The following is a 15940-nucleotide window of genomic DNA, read 5'->3' on the forward strand; positions in this document are numbered from 1 at the left end:
CCTAAATAGCAGCAATATCGCCGCGTGCGCATGATAGATTACCGCTATTGTTTCGTGTGAAATAAAGTTCGATGTCGTGAAAATTATAGCATTAATTCTATTGAAGTATTTCTTATCTGAAACCGAGGTCGGGACTTTAATCTCGGGCACGCATCCTAACTTTTCGAAGTTATGTGCATTTTTAACCCCCGACCCAAAAAGAGTGGTGTTATAAGTTTGACGTGTGTATCTGTGTATCTGTCTGTAGCTCCTAAACTAATGAACCTGGCTAATGAGTGGCTTGATGAGAATGTTCTTAGCTATAATCCAAGAAAATCGGTTCAGCCGTTTGAAAGACTCTCTTTTCTAGATATTACTGTAACCTTCACTTGTTGGGGGTGTTATAAATTTTAAATTTACACTTGTTTTCCTAATATGACTGAACTATAATATTGTAGCAATGTAAAAAGTGCAGTGTGTGCGGTTGGAGCTACGACCTTTTGGAATTCATCCCGTTGCCCTGAGAAAAACAACATAAGTCTGGCGCAACTAATATTATGCTCATAGCGAATCAAGTATGGAGATTCCTAATGCCCTTGTGCGGTATTACCTAAATTATAGCCATAAGGCAGCGTGCATAATGACAGATTACTTGTATTGTTGCGTGCGAAAAGGAATTTGCTGCGGCCCATATAAAAGACATCAACGCTTCTACGCGTTCGTAGCTCCATAATGTGTAGAGGCCAACTTGTCAAGACAATTTTTTTTTTTAAAAGAATATTAGCCATTTTTAATCATGACTAAAATTCCCCTTTCCCCTCCAACTAAGCGTTAAGCTTGTGCTAGGAGTGGGTACAACAATAGTGCAACGGGTGGGGTTTGAACCGGCGACCTTTCGGATTTCAGTCCGCTCCTATAACCGTTGAGCTATTGAGGCTTATATTATCTGGGTGTCTATGGAACATTATATTCGACTACGGCGAGGCAAGGAAAGGATCAAGTAATTCGTCATTAATTCATATTCAAATTTTCAAATTCAAATTCAAAATATTTTTATTAATTCAATTAGAATTTTACAAGTTCTTTTGAATCGTCAAAAGCATCAACCACTGGTTCAGAATGCCTTTCCTACCGAGAAGAACCAGCTAGAAACTCGGCGGTTGCTCTTTCCAAAGATTTGATATACAATATTATGCCATGTATAAAAGCAATTGAAGTCCCGAAGAAGAGCGAATTGCAGGTCAAATCCACGCTCTTTTATCATTTACATAATCTTCGATTGTATAATATGCTTTTCTCAGGAGCATATTTTTAATAGATTTTTTGAACTTGTGTAAAGGCAAGTCCAAAATTGATTGAGGAATATATTTCGTAGTGCGTAACTCATAGAGATCGTTGCATACAGCCCTTTTTATGCCTTTTATCTCTGCTTAGCTTGGGACTACTGTAAATAAATTATTCATTCAGAAATCTATAATTTAAAAAAAGGTCTAAGTTTTGAATATCATGGTATATTTTTGTAAACATATTTTTTTTTAACTTATGAATAAAATGTAATCATTAAGTAATTCGACAAAAAAGTGGTTTTAAAGCACACGTTTTAAATGAATCACATTTAGATATGTAAAACCTTTTGGTAGACAGTGAGTAATATGTCTGGAATGCAGACCACTGGGGTCTGGGATATTTTAGAAGCTAAATAAAAATTTCAAGAAGTCCTATTGACCGTTTTTATATTAGTTTTTTTAAATTTTAATATTTTTTCCTTTTTATCCACTTACCTTTTACTATTACTTGTTGTTTTATAATTTTTAATAGTAAATGTTGTACTTTCAATTGTTTAAAAAAAAATTAAGAATGTGTATTACTGCATGTTAGATTATTTTTATTCATAAGTGTAACTGTAATGGACAACCATACTGCAATTAATTTGTATTTGTTAATTTTATAGTCATAACTGTATGGAAGTTGTTGGTGTAAATAAATAAAAAGGTATAAAATCTATAGGAATTTTCATATGGACATTATTGAAATAACTCATACATACCTATAAATGACTCAAAAAAATGAAAATTTATTCCAAAAATCCCAAAAGGAAACATTAATTGCGACATTTAAAATCACATTGCAAATGATCTGGTAGGTATGATTTATTAATATGTACTTTCTTTATCAAGGAACAGGATTAAACTTTTAAGATGTACTTAAAAATATTTAAAAGGGTCATTTTAACTAATGTGGTGGCTTTATATCTCTCAATTTTCATTTAATTATAGTTACTCTTACCCTTGGCCGCTGATGAAATGAGCAAAATGCAATTAAAAATCCAATTAATTGAATTAAGCAATATTTATAAATTTTTGTTTATTTATTTATATGGAATTACTAAATGGTATCCGCGACTTTATCCGCGTGGTTTAAGGTTTTTCAAAAATCTCGTGGGGTACCCTTTAGTTTTTCGGGATAAAAAGTAGTTTTATGTCATTTTGCAGAATTTTTAACTATGTACATCCATTATCCATGCAAAAAAACCGCGTCGATACATTGCTTCGTTGCGGGCTACGGCGTGATTGAAGAACAAATCAACAAAAGACAAACATAGCTACTTTTGAATTTATAATATTATAGTAGGAAGTAGAATATAAACGAGTATTATGAATATGACTTTCAAGAAAGAAATAATTTCTACTGCTTATCACACACAGATTGATGAATAAATTAATTTTCTTTTTTTCTTTTAGATTAGGAGATTTCTTTGACTCGAAAGAGTAAATATTTGTTGACTTTGTGGTTAAAAGGTATACGCAGAAATATACTGTTCAATTTTATCCTTGGCCACTTCCTTAACGAATTTCGAGTCGGCGAATTAATGCAATTAAAAATCCAATTAATTGAATTAAACATATATCGGCGTGTATCGGCTGAGCGTACCGCCATCTATGCGATAATCGATAGGGAATGTTTTAATTAGGTTGACGATTGAATCCAGACGGCCGCAGTTACGTCACGTCATGGTGGCGGTACGCCCTTTAGGGCCTACGATACGGATACAACGACTTCGATCGATAAACGTTGACTGTCCAATGTCCAATGGTCCAAACATTGAATTATGTCCAAAAGGCTTTTTATAGTGTAAGGTTACAAAATTACAAAAGTAAATGTGTGTGTGTTTGTTTGCACATAGAGCGTCGATAGCTCAACGGTTGAGGAGCGGACTGAATTCCGAAAGGTCGGCGGTTCAAACCCCACCCGTTGCGCTATTGTCGTACGTTGTTGTCCTGGCACAAGCTTTTCGCTTAATTGGCGGGGAAAGGGGAGTATTAGTCATAATTAGCATGGCTAATATTCTTTTTATTAAAATAAAAAAACATCACAGTGTCACATTTAACTACTAAATCGATTATGAATTTTAAAGGTTAGCAAATTAAATAAGTGTGACATCACAAGTCTATTAGGGTTGTGGGCATGCCCATCGTGCCCACAACGGTGAATCCGCGCTTGGCTTCAACCTGCGTGCAGTTTGGAGCCAAGCATGGATTGGAGGAAGCGCGGGCATTCGTTCAGGACATTGTAAAGTGGGCTCTACACTCGCGGCGCGAACGGCCGCGAAAGCCCGCGACAACTGCGAATCACGAGTGTAGATGTTGTTCACGCCTTCGCGTTCGCGCTTCGCGCCTTTCCCCAATCAGTGTCGGTTTTTGGTCCGCGACAAAGGGTTTGCGGCGCGTGAACGTGAACGCATGGTCAACGTCACAAACAAGACTGTGAAGATTTGCGAGTGTGGAGGGAAACATTTCATGCGTGGCTTGCGGCATACATTCACGGCGTGAAATAACGGCGCGACTTCACGTGCGAGTGTAGAGCTGGGTTAAGCTTGTGGTCTTGTAAAGTGTGTCGTGTCGTATCGCAATGGTAAAAGTGAGCTAAAACCTTTATGCGGGTACGAAGAAACATGTACTGCCGGATGTGCTTTGGGCGTGCAATTTTTGTACCCAAGTTGCATGTTTGTACTTGCTTGGCGATAACTGCTCGATACATTTTAAATAATTGCACATTAGGACCTAAATCAAAAATATCTAGGTATCGTAAATATCTGAAATATATAGAATGACTTTAAGTTGAATTGCGCGCCACTTTAGTTTTTCATAGATTTGTAGATAGAATAGAATAGATTTTTATTCAAATAAACTTTTACAAGTACTTTTGAATCGTCAAATAATTTACCACTGGATCGGAATGCCGTTCCTACCGAGAAGAACCAGCAAGAAACTCGGCGGTTGCTCTTTTCAACTCTTCAATTTACAATAATATTCCATACTATACATAAAGTATGATATGATAAAGATGTACATATGTATAAATCCCCGGGATGCAAGCTATCTCTTTGTCAAAATCGATTACACCATCTGTATAAAGAGCCGTGAAAAGATAGCACACAGACATACACATTTTTGCTTTTTAATATTAGTAATGATAATGTAACTAGGTAGGTTATATTATCAAACGTTGGTTACGGGTCCAAACTCCATAAGTAAATCATTCCGTAACTAAGAATTGATCATTTCATGAAATAAACCAAAAGAAAATAGGAATATTGATAATAACGCATGGAACTCGGGACTCCTAATTAATCCTATTAATATTATGAATTGAATGTGAAAGTGTGGATGTTTGGATGTTTGTTACTCAATCACGCAAAAACTACTGGACGGATTTAGCTGAAAGGAACGGGGATAGATTATACCCTGGATTAACACATAGGCTAGTTCCCGCGGGATTTAAAAAAAAACGTGAATCCACGCGGACAAAGTCGCGGGCATCAGCCAGTATTTAATCTAATTATAATCTTCAGTTGTTTCCCCCATTTAAATTGTCATAAAAAGGGCGGCTTAACAGAGCTCTCTCCGTCACTTACTCCATACAATCGTAGTTCCCATTTCATTTGAATATTAAGCAACCAAAGTCCATGAAATTTTGCAGACATAGTCTAGAAACTAATATCTGTGTCTGTGGTGTTTTAGATTTTTCTAAAAATATGTAGTTTTAAAATTACAGGGGCTCAAAGATTTGTATTTTTCTTTAAAAAAAGGCCCAACTTTGTGCTCGTTTTTCTAGACAACGAAGCAATTTAATGAAATTTGGAAAAACCACAGACCTAGAAAATTTAATGAATATTATGTAGTAAAAAAATTATCGTTATATATTTTATATTGTTATAATTATGTGGGAACTACGAAAACCAGAAATTACACCCAGAAATCTTGAAAATTTCGTGCTGTCTCGATTTGTGCAAGCGGGGTGGTGAAGTGCGGGGGACGACACGTGAAACTGACAGAAACGGACAGTCTAAACACACGGGCCACATTTAGACTGCACCCGACTCCAAACTTGTCGATAGGTCTAACTAAATACATTTCAACTTGCGTTAGACGTATGCGTTACCTACTCAGACGTTGCCTGTAGATAAAAATATGTCTCATGTTTGCTGGCAATAGCGTATGCATCAAACCCTGCAAGTTGCAACTCTCTTGCAACCTATTCCTCACGCAATACGCACAGCTTTAATATTATAATTTTTGACAATGTATACTATATGTAATGCCATATCACAGGTCACTCTCTGATTTATTGCTAACAATTTACTTCCAAATGCAAAGAAATCTAAGTGTGTTGAATTCACACTGCCCAATACCAGGACCTTAAATGACATAAATTCATTGATAAATAATCATATGTTGAAAATAAAGGAGAACCCCGTGTTTCTCGGTATAATGTTAGATGCAAAGCTTCTATGGAACACCCACATATCAACACTTGATGGTAAACTCAGCTCTGCTGCTTACACTGTTAGAAAAATTCGACAGGTACTGACGTGGAAACTGCAAAAATTGTATATTTTGCCTATTTTCACTGTATTATGTCTTACGGACTCTTTCTATGAGATAAAGCGGTAGATATTGAGAAAAAAATGTATTACAGAAAAGGACAGGACGTGCAATTTATAATTTAAAACCGCGCGCTGCCATACAATAAAAATATAAGGAAATAAGTACCTTATCTATTATCTTATAGTAGCTTCTAAATATATTTACAACTAGCTAATGCCCGCAGCTTCGCTCGCGTGGATTTAGGTTTTTAAAAATCCCGATCCTTTCATTTCCCAGAACAAAAGTTGCCTCTCCGTAATAGCCCGTCCCCGGGATGCAACTTGTTTCTGTATCACGTAAGAATATTTAAACGGATTATCCTTTTCAAATCCCGAGGGATCACCAGGATTTAGGAATGCAATTTCTTACAGCATCAGGGTTGAGGTCAACGACAAAGTGTTTACTTGGTATAGATACCTTCAATATCAATTAATAATCGACACTTTTTAAATCCCATTAGCTTTAGTAGTCAGGTCCCCTGCAACATCAGGATTGAGGAGTTGGAATCCAAATTTTTTATTGAACAATGTCGCAAACTTTCTTTATCGATTAAAAAAACTACCCAAAATTACGCAGTTAGGTTACCTGCCAAATTTCACGGTTTTGAGTCAACGGGAAGTACCCTAGAGGTTTTCTTGACACACACGACAGACAGAGAGATAGACAACAAAGTGATCCTATAAGAGTTCCGTTTTTCATTTTGAGGTACGAAACCCTAGAAAACGTAGGAACGGCATTCCGAACCAGTGGTAAATTTTTCTGACCATCCAAAAACACTTTGAAGTTTACCTAAAAGTTTACAGGAATAAAAATTTATCATTGTATTCCATTCCATTTCATTCTATTCCATTCTGTTCAAAGATAAATAGATAATAAAAATATTTGTCACCGAAACAATAATTTACGATACATCGACCAATATCAATTTTACTGATGACAATCTGACTATTACCAAAGTGAACGACTACTATAATATCTATTATATACGACTAACATAATATGTATTATAAATTGTGTGCCGTTTGCATTCTCACTAGGTTCTCATTAAGTTTGTTTTATTTGGTTAAACTTTCTGGCATTTATATTGTTATGACGTTTAATTGGCAAACAGTCTGTTTATTGGCTGAAACTCAAAAATTCAGCCAATCACAACAAAGAAAATATTGTAATAATGATTGATGCAACTTTCTGTAATTGAAAACAAAATATTTGACATTAACTTGAATGTGACAGTGTTTTCCGAATAGGGTTGCCAGAGGCCCCGTATTTTACTGGTTACCCCGTATGTCAGGATAGAGAAACCGGTAATTATGAAAATAAAATACGGGGCAAATAAAACTAAATATTTTTAGGGTTCCGTAACTCAAAAGCAAAAAGAACTCTTATAGGATCACTTCGTTGTCTATCAGTCTGTCTGTCTTTCCGTCTGTCCGTCTGTCCATCTGTCCTTCTATCCGTCTGTCATGTGTTCATGAACAAATATTAGTATTTTCAATTTTCAAAGTAAGATAACTACATATATCAAGTGGGTTATCATATGAAAGGGCTTTACCTGTTCATTCTAAAACAGATTTTTATTTATTTTTATGCATATTTTTTTTAATGCATAACAGTTTTTGATTTCTCGTGTAAAATGTCGAAAAAAATACCCGAATCGGAACCCTCGGTGCGTGAGTCTGACTCGCACTTGGCTGGCGAAACCGAACACTGACGTTATGTCCAGTAGAAAGAATATTTTCCTTTTGCGGCAATGCGTAGCCGAAACCCACTCGATATCGATCATGGTCGTAGCCAAGGCGGCGGGGCTTGGTTTGAGGATGTTAGCCTTTTTTTATACAAGTTAGCCCGTGACTTTAATCTTTTCTAGTGGTAAGTGATGATGCAGTCTAATTTCTTGGCCGTTAGGGCCATACTAACCATATAACTAGCCATGACCGAAGCCTCCCACCAGACCAGAAATTTAGAAATGGCGACTGCGCCTGGGAAGCCGTCAAAAACCTAAGCCTAAAATAATACTTACACTATTTCTTGCATTTGCTTACCAATTATTTTTTGGAAATATATCAAACATTTCGCGCTCACTTCACTCGCGCTTTGAATTTGTATTACTTCGTGTAAGCCCCGCAATTTCGTTTGCATGAATTTAGAGTTTTAAAAATTCCGTGGGGGATTTTCCGGGCTAAAAAGTTTATGTCTGGGATACAAGTTACCTCTGAATAGTAAGTACCAAAATTTTGGTAAAGAAGATGGGCCGTGAAAGGGTAACAAATAGATAGGCAAATAGATATACTGTCGTATTTGTAATATTAGTATGGATAGGGAGCTTTAAAAATAAAATCTTGCTATGGCTAAACTCGTTTCCCTTTCACTTACACAAACACTTACGCTCACTGCGCTCGCGCTTTTTTATTGTTGTATTTTATCTCACTGTCAAATTGAAAGGCGAAATTCCACTAACCAGGTAATTAGCCCATAAAGTTGAGCGAATGTTATTTTCCTCATGACAGGATTCAGTTCCGGCCCTGATAAAACCTCTCCCGAAATCGATTCCTGGCTACGGCCATAGTATTGGTACTGTGAAGGTGGAATTACAAGTTAAATGTAAATTTAAGTTAAAATGCAAAGATTGTATGCATGAAATGTATAGCATTTTGCTTTACAAAACTAGAGTTTTTAAAAGCTATTTAAATAAATAAATCTTTTATTTAAAATCACATTGCAAACACAGTTCACCAATCAAGACACGGCAACATACAGAGAAAAAATACAAAACTTACAAATAAACTGAAATATCTAAATAGGCTTTCCATGCATTTCAGAGAGAACCACCGCCTATTTCTTCAAATACTTCAAATTTTTAAATTTCTTCAAATCTAAACCCCGTATTTTTGATGGTGGTAGCCTGTAAATCAAAAAGAGGCAGGTGGCAACCCTACTTGCCACATGACATTACAGAATGAAAAATTGTTTTCATTACTCGGTAAGCCTACTGCCATAGTTTCACAGAAAGTGTGACGGTAGTTGTGACATCTGATTGGTCGACTCTCTTTCACTATTTGCTAAAATTGATGATTGCAACAACAATTTTTTCTTTTTTGTAATCAAAAACAGAACACGGACGTCATACAGGTTGACTAATTGCAATCATTTCTGACCGGCTAACATTGTTCCGCTAGTGGCTCAAACTCACTGTCGCAGCAAGAACATGGTAAATTCAGCCAATCACAGCAATTAGAATTGGTTATCACAAATGCACCGATCTAGGAACCGAGAATACACGAACCAGGGCAGATAGAGATGAGAACAATAATATCATACGTAGGAAATCGACGGGGGATCGTTGACAATGATCCTCTATACGATCGCTTAGGAATAACTACAATACCACGGCCAAAGATGAGCCCGACACACTTTTTGCATTCCAAAACATCCAACATCACAATCTATGGGAAAGTTATTCTTGGAATGAACGATAAGACCGCACTTCCTTCGCCATTCCTCTCTTTCCAACACCATAAATAACCCTCCGACAAAGAGAGATAGGTAGACGAAGGAATGTCCCTTACAATTTTATTATTCATCGAAAGTCGCGTAGGTACTAAGAAATTATGTTATTTGTAAATAATGAAAATTAGATGCGCTGTGAAAAGTGTGTGATTATGCAAAATTATTGTGTTCGCGTACGATTGCAGTTATTAGGGTTCCCTAGGAACATCACTGATGCCCGTTTGAGAATAATATTATTAAGATTTCTTTGATTTTCTCTGAAGAATCTTCACACGCCTGCGCTTGACTGTTATTCTGTTGCTGTTCTGTTCTGATGAAGCAGACTCATTATACTCTTTAATTATTGCACAAGTAGGTAGTTATTAAAAATGTCTTTAGCTTTCGTTTGAGAAATATTCAATTTTTTACCGTCCGCCTATATACGTTTTGGATTTGAATGTCACTTACCATCAGATGAGCACACAAACCATGACGTCATCGTTCATAAAAACTCAGCGATAAAAAATACGTATCTATCGTTTCACGAAAAAAAACAATTTATTAAATAAGAATGAGATTTGCAAAAGAATAATTATATCTATCAGCCTTATCAAGGGATAAACTGACTGACTGACAGTATCAATGCATCTATCTACCTACCGCTTAAACCCAGTCTAGTCTAAAAACTGAAGTTTTTGCGTCTAGGTTTTTTTTCTGTAACGTAGACCCACTAAAAAAGGAAATCCAAAAATGCCTAGGTCATCTAGTATACCTAATAGGTATAACGAATGATACGGTTTTATCCGACCACAAAAAATGTACATTTTTCTATAAACAACTTCAACTTTTGAGAGCCTCTCAAAATGAGCCGGTTTTTACTTACACGACCGTAATTTTGATCTAACCAAATAAACTTAATAGATGTGTCTGTGTGTAAAATTCTGATTTTGATATAACTCTCTTATCTATACTAAACTAATATTAACAAGTGTAAATTAAAAATTTATAGCACCCCCGACAAGTGAAGGTTACAGTAACTAGAAAATAGCTAATAATTTTCAAACGGCTGAACCGATTTTCTTGGATTAAGTATAGCTAAGAACACTCTCGATCAAGCCACCTTTCAAACAAAAAAAAACTAAACTAAAATCGGTTCATAAGTTTAGGAGCTACAATGCCACAGACAGATACACAGATACACACGTCAAACTTATAACACCCCTCTTTGTGGGTCGGAGGTTAAAAACAGGTAAAAGTTAGTTGGTTAGTTGATACCTACCTATGTAAGGGGCTATCTGCGGAACTAATGATTCTGAAAATACTTTCACTGATATATGCTACATTATTCGCGAGTGCTATATAGTATCTATATACTAATTATATACCTACCTATATAAATTATTGCGAAAACACACGAATCTTTAGGACGAAGTAGAAATCCAAACATCCGTTTTATTGTGTTACTAGCCGATGCCCGCGACTTCGCCCGCGTGGTTTTTTGAAATCCCGTGGGAACTCTTTGATTTTCCGGGATAAAAAGTAGCCTATGTGCTAATCCAGGATCTATCTCCGTTCCAAATTTCAGCCAAATCCGTCCAGTAATTTTTGCGTGAAGGAGTAACAAACATACACACACACAGACACACACACAGACACACACATACAAACTTTCGCCTTTATAATATTAGTGTGATGTGATTCTTCAAAACGGCTAAACCGATTTTCAAAAGATTTTCCACAGGCAGTGAAATTCTCGCATCTAAATCAATTAACAAAACTAGTAGGTATAATATGACCCGTTTTATGTAAGGGCTGTCAATAACGGAGGTCATCTTTTTATCTGTTAAAAGTACATGCAAGCAAAGTCGTGGGTAACGGCTATCTTTAATAATTCCCAAGTAAAGCCACTTCAAGTTCTGCAAAATTATGTGAAATCGAGACAAATATGTTTATCCCTTTCTGATATGGGTTATAAATTTCGTTAGAAAAGGACAGATAAGCGGAGCTTGAGGCTCACTAGCGGGACATCGACCAGCAGCTTTCAGAAAAACTTAACTTGCAAGTCACAGCGTTATAACTTGAAAGCTTCTTTTACATTTATTTCATCCAATAATAATTTTTGTTTCTATTTTACTTTAGATATAAATAATTTTATTTTAACTCATAAAACTCAAAGGAAATTTTGAACTTAATCCTACCAATTCAAGCAAAATATCAAGCGTGTATTCTAAACTAACATTTATCTTACTTATGTAAATAAACAGGAATTTAAACTTAATGCTGATGGTGAATGTCAACTGGTTTAGAAATGGCAAAACTTCAGAAAGCTCCAGTAAGTTGAAGTGTATTCCGATGAACGGATTCACTAAGCTTTTAGATAGCGCTTTATAAAAGCTCTACTAAATATGAAACAAACCTTGTTATTATTTATGTATGTATTTACTTTATACTTCCAAGCTTCTGAAGTTATTTTCAATGCTGTCTTTAGTGATAATTTGGAATATTATTTTACGAGGAAGATTTCTATATATGTCACACATAATTCATATACCTAGTGCATAGAGTTATAACAGTGCTGTTTAGCTGGGGTGATTTTGCTCAATCTGTTCAATTTTATCACATGGCACGCTTAGCCTGAGACGATTCGTGGGTTGTGGTCATCGATTTGTGGGGTGCGATTATGGGACGTTGTGACGTTGAGAGCCCTAGAGTATATAAATACATAATATTATAAATGCGAAAGTGTCTGTCTGTCTGTAACCTTTTCACGGCCCAACAGTTTAACCAATTCTGACGAAAAGTAAAGAGTTAGCTTATATCCCGGCGACGGATATAGGCTTCTTTTTATCTTCAAAAATCAAAGAGTTCCCACGGGGTTCCTAAAGACCCATCTGTTTGACCGATTTGTATAAAATTTGGTACCGAGGTAGCTTGCTCCCTGTAGTTGACATAGGCAATTTTTTATCCCGAAAAATTGAACAGTTCCCACGGGATCTTTAAAAACCTAGATCCACGCGGACGAAGTCGCGGGCATCCTCTAGTTTCTTATAAACACTGTACTATAGTCTTGATTTGTACGTCAATTGTGATCCTCAGGAGCCATCTCTCAAGAAAACGATATGCCTATAGGTAGCTTAAAGCGAGCTACAACTTTTTGGGTCTGCGGTTACTTGCCCCGTGGACATCGACAAAAACCGTGCAGCCTGCGCTTGTCTATGTGTGTGTTACACCATGTACGGAGGCACTCACACATACGAGCGCGCATACCGACTGCGCCCGCGCAGGAGAAACTGTGAGTTTTGCATTCAAGAGTCAGTTGTAAAGCAACTTTTAGGGTCATCAAACGCTTTATAGCGAACCCATAATAACTTTGCGCGTCAAATTTTCTGTACATATCAAAACAAAAGTAAATAATTTAAGCTAGAACGTTCTACAGTGTTATTTTTACGGTCTTTTTGCCGTTGGATTGTCACTTGTCATTGTGGTACTCACGTCTACAGTGTTGAAACGTGTAAGTTTGTGTTCAGTGGAATTGTGTTCGGTGTGGTGTTACAAATAAGTGTGCCATGGATAGATTGTCTTTTACATGAAAATGTGGAAGGACATTTTCTACGTGAAATCTGTAAGGAAAAAGGGGTGCGGGAAATAAGGTACGTTTTGCTTGTTAGACGTCTGGTTTGAGCTTTGGTGGGCAACTTTCGTTGTTTTCTCAGATAAGACTTGTCGCCCACTAGATAGGACGAAGTCAATAGCCTAACATGCCTAACTTTTAATGAATTCTAAAATATTTTTTAAATTTCATCCTACTAGCTAGCGCTATGACATTACACTCAGTCTTATTCGAACTTACAACTTTTTTATATTTTTAGTCAAAGTTTAGCTATTATATTTTTCTAATAAGAAAAATTTACTAACCTATAGATCTACTACTACTAATCTAAAATAAATATAAGGTATACTCTTTAAAAATCTATGATTCCGACAGATCTCTCAAAATGGTATCTTATTTTGGTTTGTGCATAAAATGTGGTTACGTTTTCCCCTATTTTTATCAATAAAGTATTTCATTCAAATTAGATACCTACCTATAAAATTATCTTTTGCTTTTCTATTCGAAAATAATAATAAAATATGCTAAGAAACTGCTAGTCACGAGTGTTGGTTAAAGATAACGATTCTTTATCAAAGTTCAGGGTTCCGTACCTGAACTACTCTACGTTGTCCGTCTGTCTGTCTCTTAGCTGTATCTCATGAACTGCAAGATATAAAGTTGAAATTTTCACTAACCGAGAGGGCGACTCATTCATAATGACTGCTGTGCAAATAAAATAAAATAAAAAATACACAGTAATATTATGTCTTGAACGATGGTACGGAACCAAAGGTGTACGAATCCGACTCGCACTTGACCGCTTTTTCATATGATCGACCACGTAGGTACGATTCGATATAGTGGACGTAGATCCTTACTAAAGCTGCTACCGTATGGCGGGCTGATAAATTAGATGCAATACCAGTTTATTTTATCAACTTATGTGTATAAGTAAGTATAGTAATTGAAACCTAAGCTATGAGGGAACATAAATACATTGTAACTAGGGGCTATTAAAACTACTAAGTATAAAAACTGGTAGTTACGTATACCTACCTAACCAACGGATATGCCACAGATTCTGTGGTAACAAAGTGCGTATTAGCATTGTATGCATTTATACCTACTTATTTTTATTACGACGGAACCTTTGGAAGTGCGAGTATGACTCGCACTTGGCCGGTTTTTACAGATTGTGCCACATATTTACGACAATGAGGCTTACTTATCCTGGCGCTTTTATTATTTTGAGCAAATGCTCGAGATGTAGAGGCACCAGGGTAACCCATACTTTGAAAGTGTTGTATTGTGTGGCACAAATGTAAACAAATATTGTTTCTTTCTTTCTATCCAAAGTCTAAGTCAAAGTCATTTACTTAAATTGGATACACTTTCTGATTGTCAAACAATGATGCAGTGGTGATAATTAAATACGTTAGCTTAATCCTATAGCTAACGAGGGTTCCAACCGCACCTAAGTCTGAGGAGAGCCCACTAAATCATCATCACCGCTGCTTGAGTAAAGGCCTCTCCCAACGGGAGGGTTTGCCCATAATCACCACGAATTCAAATTCAAAATATTTTTATTCAATTAGACTTTTACAAGTATTTTTGAATCGTCAAGAGTATCTACCACTGGTTCGGAATGCCTTTCCTACCGAGAAGAACCAGCAAGAACCTCGGCGGTTGCTCTTTTCAAAGATTTGATATACAATATTATGCCATGTATACAAGTAACTAAAGTCCCACGCATTACTGGAGCGAGCTGCAGGTCAAATCCACACCATATTATGCTTTTCTCAGGAGCATAGTTTCTCACGCTGGGGAAACGGTTGGTGATCGCAGTAGATGTTATTAGTAGCACAGAGGACGCTGCTGCCCGGTCTCCGTTATATTCCCTTGGTCACCTTGCAGTCACCCGCAGCAGAGTGAACTTGAGCAAGGCAACTCTCGGTTTAATCCTGAATCGACGATATGTCAAGTATTAAACTATGGGTGACGTGATATCAAAGAAAAATAGGCGATTAATTGGCTATACCTAGCGTCAAATGTAGGAACATTTGACGCCTGCCTCGATGTTTCGTCACAAGTTCCCTAAGTGAACTGCGCCCGCGGGAAGAGAAGTGATGGTGTCTGTATTCTGATCTACCGTCACCACACCGCACCCGTCACCACACGACAGTCCCTCTACTAAGTATATCAATATAATTATTTTTTACTATCGCAAATTTTTTTCCGGTTCGCTAAATAGTGGACGTATGATAAAAATAAACACGCCAACGTAGGTAGGTTTATCAAATTAATTTATTGAAGTGAAAGCTTTTTTAGGCGCGTAAGGCGATTTTGAGATGGATAAAAATTTCATGGTCAATTTCCACTTATATCGGGCTTTGGCACTGACTGCCACTTTTTATATTTTTTTTAATCAACGGATAACGGTACAGTTTTGGGTGGTTTTGGTGTGGACATAGTATCAATGTAGGTGCGGTTTGATATAATGGACGTACAGCCTTAAAGCCGCTACCGAATGGCGCGCGGATGACTTCCATGCAATACCAGTTTATTTGATCAGCTTATATGTATATTTATAGTGGGTAATTTAAACCTGATAACGAACTCGGAGGCGTGCTTTTGTTGTCTTTAATTTGCGAAAAATTATACCTTCATTACATTATAGCATTACATTATAGAGATCTTAAATTAATGTGCTCCTGTTTTTGGGTTTCCGTACCCGAAGAATGCCAACGGGACACTGTTACTAATACTCCGCTGTCCGTCCGTCCGTCCGTCTGTCTGCCTGTCAGGGGGCTGTATTTCGGGTATAGAGTTCAAATTTTCGCAGAATAATATATTTTTATTGCCGCTATAACAACAAATAATAAAAATTTTAAGTACCTGTCATGAAAGTTAGAAAATAAAATTAAAAGTGTTCTTTCTTCTTTGATGTTACGAAACC

At 36.5% G+C, this 15940-nt stretch overlaps 1 protein-coding gene across 1 annotated transcript in view; it reads left to right on the forward strand.

The window, feature by feature from the left end:
- The first annotated feature begins 12704 nt into the window (after positions 1-12704).
- The window catches only part of LOC123876650 (F-box/LRR-repeat protein 7), a 37437-nt gene continuing 34201 nt past the window's right edge, over positions 12705-15940 (forward strand). Inside the window, exon 1 of the mRNA XM_045922947.1 lies at positions 12705-13042. The gene's annotated coding sequence lies outside the window, so the exon portion shown is untranslated. The remainder of the gene's footprint in view (positions 13043-15940) is intronic.

This window comes from Maniola jurtina, chromosome 22 (genome assembly GCF_905333055.1).
Source record: "Maniola jurtina chromosome 22, ilManJurt1.1, whole genome shotgun sequence".
Classification (NCBI taxonomy): Eukaryota; Metazoa; Arthropoda; class Insecta; order Lepidoptera; family Nymphalidae; genus Maniola; species Maniola jurtina.